The 13,428-nt window shown below is 41.9% G+C and overlaps 1 protein-coding gene across 2 annotated transcripts in view; it reads right to left on the reverse strand.

The window, feature by feature from the left end:
- arhgap5 (Rho GTPase activating protein 5) overlaps nucleotides 1–13,428 on the reverse strand; it is a 55,736-nt gene that overhangs the window by 16,262 nt on the left and 26,046 nt on the right. The gene's annotated exons all lie outside the window — the stretch shown is intronic.

The raw sequence follows: 13,428 nt of genomic DNA on the forward strand, positions 1-13,428 counted from the left end.
ACAAGTAAAGAGCAAATGTTTCCATGGCTCTAAATAAGCTGCTTATAATTATCCACCAATGGTAAAGATACAGCAGAGAAAGAACGAAGACTTGTAGTTAACTAAAGGAGGTGAACCAGCTTCCATTGTAATTATTTAAATAAATGCTTTACCCATGTCGTCCATCCTTTAATGTGCACATCCTTTCAGTCGTAGCATTAGTGTCAGTCTTATATTCATATCTCTCACTGCACTGTAATTTCTATTCTTCTGTTTATTGCATCTCATATTTTATTCTATTCTTATTAAATGCTGTGTGTGTAGTTTTATATGACTTCTTTATTCTTGTCTTCTATTTAATTCCTTTTATGTCTTATGTAAAGCAATGTGAATCAGCTTGTTGTTGAAAGGTAGACTGATGTTTGTAACCATTTCAAACTCACTACTTTTTGCTGGAGCAACACATCTTGTGTGTATGGATGTGTCTATATAACTGTGTGTATTCATAACCACCTTTGTATGTATCATCTGGACCCCGGAGCGGGCTAATACATTTAGCAAATGTTGCATTCTGACACAGGTAGGCGTAATAAGCGCTCTAAACCTCAGCCTACACCTTTATGCTCATTATTATAACTTGTTTTTGACATTTTATCATTATTTTGTGTCGGTTTAAGCACTCGGGTGCATTAATGTTTTTTAGGACGAAGACACAATAGAATTTAATTATTTTCTTGGCAGGTCTCCTAAATAAAACTACATACATGCCAATGGAATCTGGTCCAGAACAGAGCAGTGGTTTGCCTCAGCAGCATTAGTTTCCCCAGCGTGGGTGTTTAGATTTATTGACGATTGAACAATCAACAAAGCTGTGAAACACAATGTTTTCATATTTTCTGTTTCTTGTGTGCAAATGGAAATTTTAACCTGATGCTGGAGCTAAAAGAAAAGTCAAACAAGTCAGTAAAAACACCAAGATTTATCCAAAGAAAATGTAATGGCAGTTTGGCCGACAGCTGTCCACAACCACAACCACAACCACAACAACAACCACAACAACAACAAATAAACAGTAAATCAAGAATTCACTCGCTCTGTTTTCAGTCTTCAGCAGGTCTGAGAGCAGCCTATCACAGCCAGCTGGCACCTGACAGCTGATCTCAGACCAGCGCATATGGAGACAGAGAGTCTTAATTAGAGTTATAATGCGTGTTCTGGCTGCAGGGATGAACACAACACACACACTCCCACACACACACAAACAAACTACCCATACAGGCTGTAGTTCTGCTCTGTGGCTGCTCCAAGGTCATCCACACAGCAGTATACATGCCTGTGTGTGTGTGTGTGTGTGTGTGTGTGTGTGTGTGTGTGTGTGTGTGTGTGTGTGTGTGTGTGTGTGTGTCTGCAGAGGCACTTAAGCGGAGACAGAATTATGTAAATTCAGCTTTAATGGATTCAAGTAAATCGTGTCAAGTGTGAGCAAATGTGGGAGTGTGTGTGTCCATGGGTATCTGTGTTTATCTGTGCCTGAATGTGTGTTCTATGTGTGTGTGCGCCTGTGTGCATGAGTGTGTGTGGTTGTTGACTCAGGTGTATGACAAAACACTCCAGCTTAACTCTTAAATTAACAGAAATCTGAGGAAAGCAGCGTTTTCACTAAACGACCTCGGTCTAATCAGCAACCCACCCAATTTGTGTGCGTGTGTGTTTGTGTGTGTCAGGATCAGAATTAGAAGAACTTTATTGATCCCTGCAGGGAAAGGCTTGTGTGTGTGTGTGTGTGTGTGTTCTGACAGTGCCTCAACCAGTCAGCAGAACCTAAGCTCAGAAAACAGAGGATGTGGAGACCTGCTCTATCGCTGCACATCACACGTTTACATTACTGTACCTGTGAGGACCTGGTATCTCCACACTTCAACCTTCAGCCCGATGACACACTCATATCCGATTAATTACACGACAAAGCAACGCCTTGTTCAAACTCATCTGAAGCCTGAGTCACAGTCATCAAACTCTTCTCCAGACTCTTTGTTCCTGATCCGCTGCTTCCCACTGATGTGTCACTGCCAAGTCAAGGTGTGCTCAGAGTTTCATGTCGACCACAAACCACAAAAAACATCAGAGAAGAGGCCGATTCCTGCAGTGGAATTTTAATAATCACAAAATGAGAAATGTTGATCTGATCTGATCCTCTCTTCTGATTGGCTAACTGTTTTCTAAATGGTCCAATAAAAATAAAGCAGATTTCAGGTAAACGCTCAGAGAAACCAAATCCTACAAGATTGGATGGTGGGTCCAGGTGGGCGGGGCTTTGGGGAATGCCAGAGAGTGGTGACTGCTTTGTTGTGACATCACAAAGCTCCAGAAGTCCTGGTTTTAAGGTTTTAAGGCTCCGTTTCTGAATACAGGGTGTGTGCATTTCTCTCAACATTTTGGTTCCTTTAATTCTTAATTTTTAAAAAGGAGACGTTCTTCTAACCCATAGCTTTGACCTTCATGTTTTCCCCATCAGCTTTTACTTCTTCACAGAAGATTTTTCACCAGGCGGTAACAACCTGTGTCTGTCAGACACTGTCACTGAATGCAGCTGTCGTCTCTAACACTGCGTTGTACTTGAATGTCTCTTGTATTGAAACAGAGTCGGCTTGTGTGAGTCTGACAGTCAACTCCAGTCTAATCTAGTGAACTATTGTGAGCACAAGAAGAGGGAAGCTGAGTTAATTATTGTCAGTATGAAATTGGCTCTTGAACTTCCTGTAAAACTTTATTTCACAGCAAACAGCTCATTGTCAGTGGGTGTGATGAAAAAGTCAGACTGATTAAACCATCACAAACGTACATTTCTACCTGCTCTATCCACTCACGCTGCCTCCCTCCATAACTACAAGCTCACTGTCTGAAACTGAAGTCTGGCTCCACGTTGACCTACTACAATGGGAAATACATCACATTAAGGAAGTAATGTTCCCTTTATCTTCAAAGCTGTGACTTGGCAGAAGCTGGTCTATAAAAATCAGCCGATAACAATCAGTAAACAAACCATTCGTGTGCACAGTGTATACAATTATGTTCCACTATTCACCAGCTGAAGCCTGTTTCCTGTTGTGTTTACTGTTCATATTTACCATTTCTCCTATATCCACTCATTCACCTCTGACCTCAGAATGACTTTCCCGTGTCCTTATGAGGACATTTGATTCTCAACAGGATGTAACACACAGACACACAGACACACACACACACACACACACAGGACCTGAGGGGAAGGACGTTAACAGTACAGCTCATGTTTGCATGTTGGGATCAGATAAGACTTGTCCTGCTGTGATATGATCTAATATCCTGACACACACACACACACACACACACACACACACACAGTACTGTATCACAGTTCCTCACATCACTCTCCATCTCTATCTTTCTATCTCTATCTTATCTCTAGGCTGTTTCACTGTCTCTCCCTCTACCTGTCTGTCTGTCTCTCTATCTGTCTCTCTGCTCATTGGCCAGTTGCCACAGTTATTTTATCTCCGTGACAACCATCTGCTGTGGGAGGGGACAGGAAGCCAGTTCACTAACTGAAAGTCAATCATCGGCTATTTTTAACTCTTAATAAACCAGTCAGGGACACAAACACCCATGCACGTGTTTCTCTCTCTGAACCCTCATCGACAAACTACATTTCCCAGCTCCTCACACCAACCACAACCTTAACCATCACAACTGAATGCCTTAACAGTCCTTTTAAATATGAAGAACCAGCCAAAATGTCCTTACAATGCAGAAATGTCCTCACTACGATAAAACTCAAAATGATGCGAGCAACACAAGCTCAAACGTGTTTTTGTGATTTTTTTTTTTAGAAGTCATTCATCCCCTTTTAAAGCTGTATAAAGTTTATGATGAAGATGAAGATGATGGTTGTCATTATTTTGTCTGTTTCTTTATCCTTTCATGAGCCAAACTTTATTTTCCTGCACCCTACATCAATGCTGGGCTGCGAATGATGATTATTTTCATTATCCATTATCTGCCATTATTTTCTCAATGAGATGTTTTACATAACATTTACATTTACTCATTTGGCAGACGCTACTGCCAAGAGATCAAGGAAAGAAGTTCAATGAAAGTGCATAGTAAGTCCTAGTTAGGTGCAAGGTGCAAAGTGCAAAGCAGCACAAAAGGATGGATGCAACTTAGAGAGGGGTCGCTGCTCATCAAACATGGCACCCAGGTTTCTTGAGACCTTGGTTGAGGTAAGAGACACATATTGATATTGTGGTTGAGAGACTGATCTCCTCGTGATGCTGGCCAGTACCGATCATTGGGCCACTCCTGTGGGGAGGGGATCGGATAAGGATGAGTGTGTTTGTCTATAAAATGTCAGAGAATAGTGACAGGTGTCACATATTATCTCCCACGTTGATCGGCTAATAAGACTGTGTGTGTATCAGAGCCTGGTAAAGATCAATCCTCTGAGCTACAAAAGTGATACCAAAGTAAATTTTAACAAACACTGTTATTGGATATTTATTATTATTATTAAATATATATTTCTGAACTTCTTTATAATTCTGCGTTTTAAGTCAATTAATTTTTTTTGTGACTCGTGAAAATTGTCTGTGTTGAAGTTGTGTATGATTGGTTTCTACATAAATAAATAATAAATAAATGAATGAATAAATCCTACATTGTTCTGCACGTACAGAAGCTGATTATTGTGAGAACTACAAACAGTTCCTGCCCTGAGGAGTCCGTCTGAGTACACAGTCTAAATAAGGTTTAATAATCCCTGCTGTTGTTTTGGGATTCATTCAAAATAGATGTGAAAACTGAAAGCACCACTGAGCCTTTTGTCAAACTAACATCTGCGTTATTGCGCTGCTGACTCTTGACCTGAGCAGTTTGACATGTCTGAGTGAGGTGTTTACTCATCATTACAGAGACAAACGTGAGCACAAATGCTGGATGTTAAACATGTTATTCCCATTAAGATAATGACTTTAAGGTGCTGACATGACAGGCCCGACAGCACCGAGATAATCAGATTACAGATAAAGTCGCTGAGCACGTAAACACGGTTTGTGAACGGTTGTTTTCAGAATACCCACAGACCATCTACCTCTGCAGTGGAACAACATAAAACAGTTTCATCTTTAAATCTCAAGACAACAATGTTTTATTCACTAAATAACGCCTGCCATTGTGTTTTGTCTTCCTCTCCTCTTTTGTTAGTCCATTCTGTGCAGTTACATCATGTCTTTGATGTTTTGCACTTCATTTTCTCTTGTGTAATTCATGGCTGGGAATCAGAAAACAGTGGGGACTGACTGAGATGCGTCTGCAACATTTAGTGTCAAAAACACAGAAAGTTGGCATCAAATTCTTAATCAGATTCTGATATGTTTTGATTCTTTGATCAGATATTCCCTGATATAAATTTTGGAAACTTATAGACTTTCATTTAGACACAGTTCTTTATTCAAAAGGATAAATCTGGTGATATTTGATATATTTTTCATTGTATGAAAATCCCAAATGTATCCCCTTAGTAGCCAGCACTGTGTGTGAATCCAAAGCCTGATAGATCTTACTGCTGAGTCACAGAGCTCCATTGTTGTCCATTTCCATGAACACACACCCTGTAGTTTATTTTGACTCAGTCCCACATGCACCATTCAGCTGCCCCAAATGCTCACTAGAGCACCAAATGTGGATGAATCCGCCACTGAAAATAGTCCCCAACAAATGCAGTATTTCCTGCTTTTTCTTTATTATTTAAAAAACTACAGCGAGCAGCAGTTTTACCATGTTGGCACTGACATCAGATACATGTGAACTGGACACAGCCCTACTGTCATTACATTTTGTCTGTTTACGCTGATCCGAAGTGACCAGATCTATGGCTGTAAATTGATATTGCCCCTTTAATAATCTAAACTTAAACTAAAGATGTTTTAAGGCACTAATGATTCTATCTTTGTTAGTAGTGTTATTTTGTTAATCCTGAACCCAACAAAAACACACACACTGATCAATGCTGCTTCAACGATCTGCTGCTTCTGCTTCACATCAGCAGGTCCCAGCCCACATGTTCCAGTTTCTCATACCCAGGACAGTTTGGCCTCAGCCCGCTCATTATACATGGGATATGACAACGCTAACACGCGCTGACTTCTTTAAGGAAGATGAATGCGCAGGTAAAAGTGCTCGTTTTCCCAGAGGAGACCAAACGCAGCCTTTCCCACAATTCTCAGGCTGAGAAATGAGCTGAGGCTCCTGGTCTGGAAGTCATTCTGCTGCCGATACGAGAGAGAGAGAGAGAGAGAGAGAGAGTGTGTGTGTGTGTCTCAGGGAAAGACCACAGCTTTATGTGTATGAAACTAATGTCCTAAGGTGAGCACTCTCTTTGCTGTTTTCTCCTCTCTCTCTCTCACACACTCACACTCACACACTCACTCACACACACACACACACACACACACACACACACACACACACACAGAGGTTGTGGTCTGGTGGAGTCATCAGTTTCTCCGTTGTGTTAATTTAACGTCTGCCCCAACACACAACCATGAGTCAATATAAATCAATACAAGGCTGTGAGGAGAGTGTGTGTGTGTGTAAATATGATTTAATATCTGGGCACCTTGGGTAATGAGATCCATACACACACACACACACACACAGTCCCAGCCGGCCCACAGCTGCAGTCTGTGCTCAGACTGAGCTCTTTCCAGCAGAGTTTGTTAACACTGAGGTCTCCACTGCTAAATCACTATTTCATCAAATGTCCACTTTCTCTTTGTGTCTCTACTAAATGAAAAGTGTGTTTTGTTCTCAACAATCTCAAACCTAACAAGCGGAGCTGCATGTGCTCCGTGCCGCCTCATGTTCCTGGTTTGTAATTCCTGTCTTGATTTTGGCCAAAGACACGAATCAGCTCGCTCAAACACAGAGACACAGAGACCGCCTGGGGAAATCTGAGGATGGCAGATCAGGGAAATTCCCTTAAAGATCAGTTAGCCAGTCACAGGGAGGACCAGTCAGCCTGTGAGAACAGTCGCACACTGTCTTCTGTGGATCTGGAGGAGCTCTGTCAAAACAATCTGACTCATGTCTGTCAGGGTCATCTGGCTCTGACACTGCAAAAGTATAATTGTGTTACAAACTGGGTGAGTGGGGTTCAGGAGACACAAGTTCACCAGACAGGAAGAGTCTGGAACAGTAAAGCTATTAGGTTGCATTGTGGGAATTGTAGGATCTTTAATCTTAACCCATACAAGGCACTAAAAGCCAGGATATCTCTGCCTCTGCTGCCTCAGTGCAGCTCCTCCTCTTTAATCTGTCTCTTCTGAATCACCAAACTTATCTGAAAAAGTTACATTCAGTTGATAACAATGGCTAAAACAACTAAAATGAAAAATGATTCAAGTGAACAGTAAATCATTTCAACAACAAGATGAGGTGTTTTTTTTTTTCTTCAAATTGCTATTTAATGATATTTTAAGGAGCAAAGGAACAAAAACTGAGTATTTTCATATTGGGTGTCTATTGTGAGCAGGGGGAGAAAATGAATATGTTTTCCACTGGTATTTAAAACAGCCAGTGTCAAATACAGAAGAAGAAAAAAAAAGGTGAGAAGAAGAGTTGAAGACAGACGAATACCCAGATGACAGAGGGCGAGATGTTTCTTCTTGTTCTGTCTCTGCGGCGTAAAAGTCTCATTTACATCTCGTCTACCTGAACCTGAGCAGCAAGAGAGGAGAGGAGAGGAGAGGAGAGGAAGCAGGAGAGGAGAGAGGAGAGGAGAGGAAGCAAGAGAGGAGAGGAGAGGAAGCAGGAGAGGAGAGGAGAGGAGAGGAAGCAGGAGAGGAGAGAGGAGAGGAGAGGAGAGGAAGCAAGAGAGAAGAGAAGAGGAGAGGAGAGGAGAGGAGAGGAAGCGGGAGAGGAGAGGAGAGGAAGCAAGAGAGGAGAGAAGAGAGGAGAGGAAGCGGGAGAGAAGAGAGGAGATGAAGCAAGAGAGGAGAGAAGAGGAGAGGAGAGGAAGCGGGAGAGGAGAGGAGAGGAAGCAGGAGAGGAGAGGAGAGGAAGCGGGAGAGGAGAGGAGAGGAGAGGAGAGGAAGCAAGAGAGTAGAGAGGGGAGGAGAGGAGAGGAGAGGAGAGGAGAGGAGAGGAAGCAAGAGAGGAAAGGAGAGAAGAGGAGAGGAGAGGAGAGGAGAGGAGAGGAGAGGAGAGGAAGCAAGAGAGGAGAGAAAAGGAGAGGAGAGGAAGCGGGAGAGGAGAGGAGAGGAGAGGAAGCAAGAGAGGAGACAGAGGAGGAGAAGAGAGGAGAGGAAGCAAGAGAAGAGAGGAGAGGAGAGGAAGCGAGAGAGGAGAGGAGAGGAGAGGAAGCGAGAGAGGAGAGAGGAAGCGAGAGAGGAGAGGAGAGGAGAGGAAACGAGAGAGGAGAGGAGAGGAGAGGAAGCGAGAGAGGAGAGGAGAGGAGAGGAAGCGAGAGAGGAGAGAGGAGAGGAGAGGAAGCAGGAGAGGAGAGGAGAAGAATCAGGAGAGGACTGTGAGCAGACTCCCGCAGCGGGGAGCAGGGGGAGGAAGAGGAGGAGCAGCTAAACCTTCCTTTAACATGAACACAATCATTTACTCCTCCTCGATCTTCATCTCCCTCTGTGCTTGTTCGTTTGTCAGCTCTGGTATAACTGACATGTTAACACAGCTGTGATGAAGAACCTGAAGCATCATGAATTTTACTGAAATTATTAGAAGACAGTGTTTAGTGTTATTATCAAAAGCAGCTTCACAAAGTGGCTCAACACTAAAACTATGTCAGGGAATCATTCAGGGGCAAGTGTCGTTTTCAAGAAGCTTGACTGTGACACATGACTGTGTCAGAAGTAATAACATAAAGTGAGATATATAAACAACAGTCTGACATCACTGTTAGATTCTTTACATTTCACATTGTGCATCTAAAACATTGTGTTAAATTGAACCTTTTCAATAATCACCTTAGTAATCTTTAATCTTTCTCCACACACACACACACACACACCCAACTGACCTCCCCAAACTCCAGCTTCTCTGTCTGAGCCGAGCTGAGCTGTGTGTGTGTGTGTGTGTGTGTGTGTGTGTGTGTGTGTGTGTGTGTGTGTGTGTGTGTGTGTGTGTGTGTGTGTGTGTACTGACAGTGGGACAGATGTCCAGCTTTCAGGACGCGACAGGAGCAGCCGACCCACACACACACACACACACACACACACTAATTTCTAATGTAACCGAGACAGATGGGCCTGTATTATAAATAGAGCTGTCAGGCTGAAGCTACCTAGCTACTGCTCTATTTACTCACACACACACACACACACACACACACTTGTCCATTTTGTGTTTTGTCCTTTTTAATTCCAATTGTTTCCTCTGATAATCTCTGTCCTGCTACAGAATATAATGAATTATAATGAGGCCTAAAAAATTAACTCACATCTCCAAAAAAAAAAATTACTGTCATTTACTGTCATCTGTTTCTAAAGATGCTGCTGTGCTCTTTGTCTGCACAGCCACCACATCTTTTCTTCTGTTGCATCTTTAAAGCTCCACAGTCTAAAGGTAGATGTCCATGTGTTTCTGATTATAAAGCAGGTCTAGGTTCTATATTAATACTGTGAAAGTATCAAAGCCTCAGTCCACAGAGAAATGCACACAGCCTGTATTCAGAAACTGCGCCTTAAAACCAGCCGTCAGGACTTCTTGAACTTTGTGATGTCACAACAAAGCAATCAGATCCTCTCTTCTGATTGGCTGACTGACCTGTTGTTACTAGAGCTCCAGAGAGAAGCCTGAGAGAGGAGATGTAAAACTACACTGAGATGGTTTTTGGTTCTTAAACCACAAATATATCTTCTGATGGAGATCAACACTTCAGATAAAACACAGAAGAAGTTAAAAAAATGGACCTTTAAAAACAGTAAAGTAAAATATTAAAACATTAACATGTTACAACCTTCAGCTTCACTACAAGTTCAAAAATCTACTACAGCCGAGAGTTGGGACATTTCAACAACGCCAGCGTCAGTTCTACAACACAACGCACACAACGTCACACACACACACACAGCTTTTATTTTTGGTAGGGCTAAGTGACAACACAGGGGGGGAGAGGATGGAGAGAGGAGATAATGACGAGGTGGAGAGGAGGATGGCGGGATGAAAGGAGAAGAGAGAGATGGAGGGGGGTATAAGAGGAAAAAGATATGAGAGGCTGGAAGGTGAGGGGAAGAGAGGATGGAAAAAGAGAGGGGTAAGAGGATGAAGAAAAGGATGAGGGAAGAGGGATATGGGATGAGGATTAGAGGGGACAGAGGGAGAGGAGGATGGAGGAAGAGAGAGAGAGGAGGGGAAAGGTGGAAGAAGCAAATGGAGGGAGAAAGATGAGTTAAAGCTGAAGGATGAAGGAAGAGAGGAGAAGAGGAAGAGGACGAAAGAGATGAAGGAGGGAGAGGAAAGGAGAGGATGAGAACAGGAGAGAAGATGAAGAGAGAAAGAAGGGGAGGAAGAAATAACAGAGGGAAGAGAAAGAAAAGGACAGGAGATGTTCAACAACATGGCCGACTAAACGCCCTCCAGAGACCTTCATCAAAGCCACTGCATCATCATCACACACACAACTGCTGCTCCTCAGTGTGTGTGTGTGTGTGTGTGTGTGTGTGTGTGTGTGCACCCTGCAGCAAGGTGCTCTGTGAGGTCAGTGTCTCTCAGAAGGGCGACAGACTGACGTGTCTGTCACAGCAGGACGACAGACGCCACCCGACACGTTTCCATTCTCAGCCGGTAAAAGACTCGCTCACTTTTCTTCGCCTCTGAATCTCTTTGAGGAAAATTCTGGATATTTTTAAAATCAGTGCTTTTTCACACTCAGGCTCATTTAGACCTGAAAATCACTGTGTCTGAAAAACTGACAAACACATGCTGCAAAATTCAACCAATTACAGACGTTTCTTGTGTCAGGCCTTGATCACAGCCCTGTTAAAAACTGACAGCTGTGGTCATAAATACAGCTGCTGCTAACAATTAATCTATTATTCTGCCTATTATTTTCTCAATTAATCAATTAGCTTTACATGACCAACAGCTGAAAACCCAAACGTATTCCTTTTTATATCATATAAGACTAATAAAGGCTGAAACCAGAGATTTTTTGGGGGGTTTCTGCGAAAAACTAAACGATTCATTGATCAAAATAGTTGCTTATTAATTTTCTGATTATCAACTGATTGATTAATTGTTGCAGTTCTAGCCATAAGCCATACATATTGTTTATTTCTTATCATGCAGGATGTGAAATAAAAAGCACATTTATCCTAATGTGGTAAAAGCTGGAAACACTGTGGAAACAGGAGAAAATGTGGAAATGAGCAGAAACAGTCAATCTGAGACTGGGGAAAAAAACAGTGTTTAACAGACCCGGTGCTGATCCCGGTCGGACCGAGTTTGGGCAAACGACCAATCAAAGCATTCAAAATGAGGCTGATGGGAGAGAACGGCAGTTCCAGCTGAGACGAGGCTGACAGTATCAGTGATCCAGGACATTTAACTGCTGCGGAGTGGAGTTTCAGACTGTCGCTGAATTTATTTAACATTTCAATTTCTGCTGAATGTCAGAAAAGGATAAAACTGAGTGCACACAGACTGTCAGTTCAACACAAAGATTTTCATTATTTTTTTTGTATCTTTCCAAAACAGACTCAACTGATTGGACAAAAGTTTCACCAAACATCTGTTACATAAGCTGACTTTTACTGGTTTGCAATAATCCATCAGTATCAGACATAATTATCAACAGCTGCATTCATATTCCAGTTTACATGCTCCACACTGGAGCCTGATGAATGACTGTAGATGCTCCCTCCATGTTACAGCCTGAAAACCTGGTCTGAAACCTGATCTGTCTGTCGCAGCAATGATTGAGGTTATTCTAACCTGAACACAGTCAGGAGTCATTCCTTTATGTTAGTATTTCTTTATTCTAGTTGCTTTATGTGCTTCAAAATAAGGCAAAAACATATTTTGGTGAAGGTGTACTGTTTCCTGAACATTCAAGATACTTTTGGTTGTGACAAAAAAAGAAATGCTTCTTTTCTTAAAGCTCCACCCAGTCTAAAGGTAGATGTCCATGTGTTTCTGATTATAAAGCAGGTCTAGGTTCTATATTAATACTGTGAAAGTATCAAAGCCTCAGTCCACAGAGAAATGCACACAGCCTGTATTCAGAAACTGAGCCTTAAAACCAGCCGTCAGGACTTCTGGAACTTTGTGATGTCACAACAAAGCAGTCACCACTGTGAGAGGCTCAGATCCTCTCTTCTGATTGGCTGACTGACCTGTTGTTAATAGAGCTCCAGAGAGAAGCCTGAGAGACGAGATGTAAAGCAACACTGAGATGGTTTTTGGTTCTTAAAACCACAAATATATCTTCTGATGGAGATTAGTACAGTAAAGTATCAAACATGGGACCTTTAATTCAATATACCTTCACAAAAGTTGGGTTAAGAGAAACATGGTAATGTCTTATTCTTCTGAATGTTAAGAGTCTGGATAAACACTGCTATAGAAAACACTGGTCTGTGATTGTCTGGTATTCATCTGGTTGTATCTTATACTGGAACACAAACATACTTCTGCTGAATCGTTCCATAATCAGTCGCCTACATTAATCTGAACAAGACTGAAAATAAGCTCAGCAGGGATCAGACGTGCAGCTCATCCACCTTTTCACTTTAAAGAGTCATTTCACACACAATCTTAAAAATAAACTGTTTTTACAGGACGTGCTGTCAGCTGTTTTCACAGGGACCATTACTCCTGCAGAAAGTAGCGCTAACAAGAACAGTGTGTTCTGCAACCAGGACACAGACTCTGTAAAGAGACGCCAGTGATGTAAGCATGAAATACTAAACTCAGTTCACTGCAATTGTAAAGGGGTGAATATAGAAATCTTAGAGGCAGATATTTCAAAACATGGACGAATAAAACAGACACCACTAGAGCAAAGTGAGGAAATATATTTGTGGTGTTTAATTTCAGTGTCGGGCTGCTACTCAATATTGGTTGATCAATTATCTCAGAGCAAATGGTGAAGTCCTCACATTTTTTTGTGCGAACCCATAGATGTTCAATTAACAATGATATAAAACAGAGAAAAGCAGGAAACTTTCAGAATATTTCTGCTTGAAAATTTGCTAAAAATGATGAAAAATGATTAACTGATTATCAAAATAGCTGCAGATTATTTTTCTGTCAGTGCAGCTTGATAAACAGTGATCTGACTCTGAAAGGCAAAAGTTCTCAGCCAAGATTATCAGTTTCTATTTTTGTTGTTTTAGTAAATGGACATTAATGTGATTCACCGTGCCCCAATTAAAAACATAATGGAGCTGGCAGAGGGAACAA

This window comes from Trachinotus anak, unplaced genomic scaffold, assembly GCF_046630095.1.
Source record: "Trachinotus anak isolate AG129_WGS33_773 ecotype Australia unplaced genomic scaffold, CSIRO_AGI_Tana_v1 ptg000015l, whole genome shotgun sequence".
In the NCBI taxonomy this organism is placed as follows: domain Eukaryota; kingdom Metazoa; phylum Chordata; class Actinopteri; order Carangiformes; family Carangidae; genus Trachinotus; species Trachinotus anak.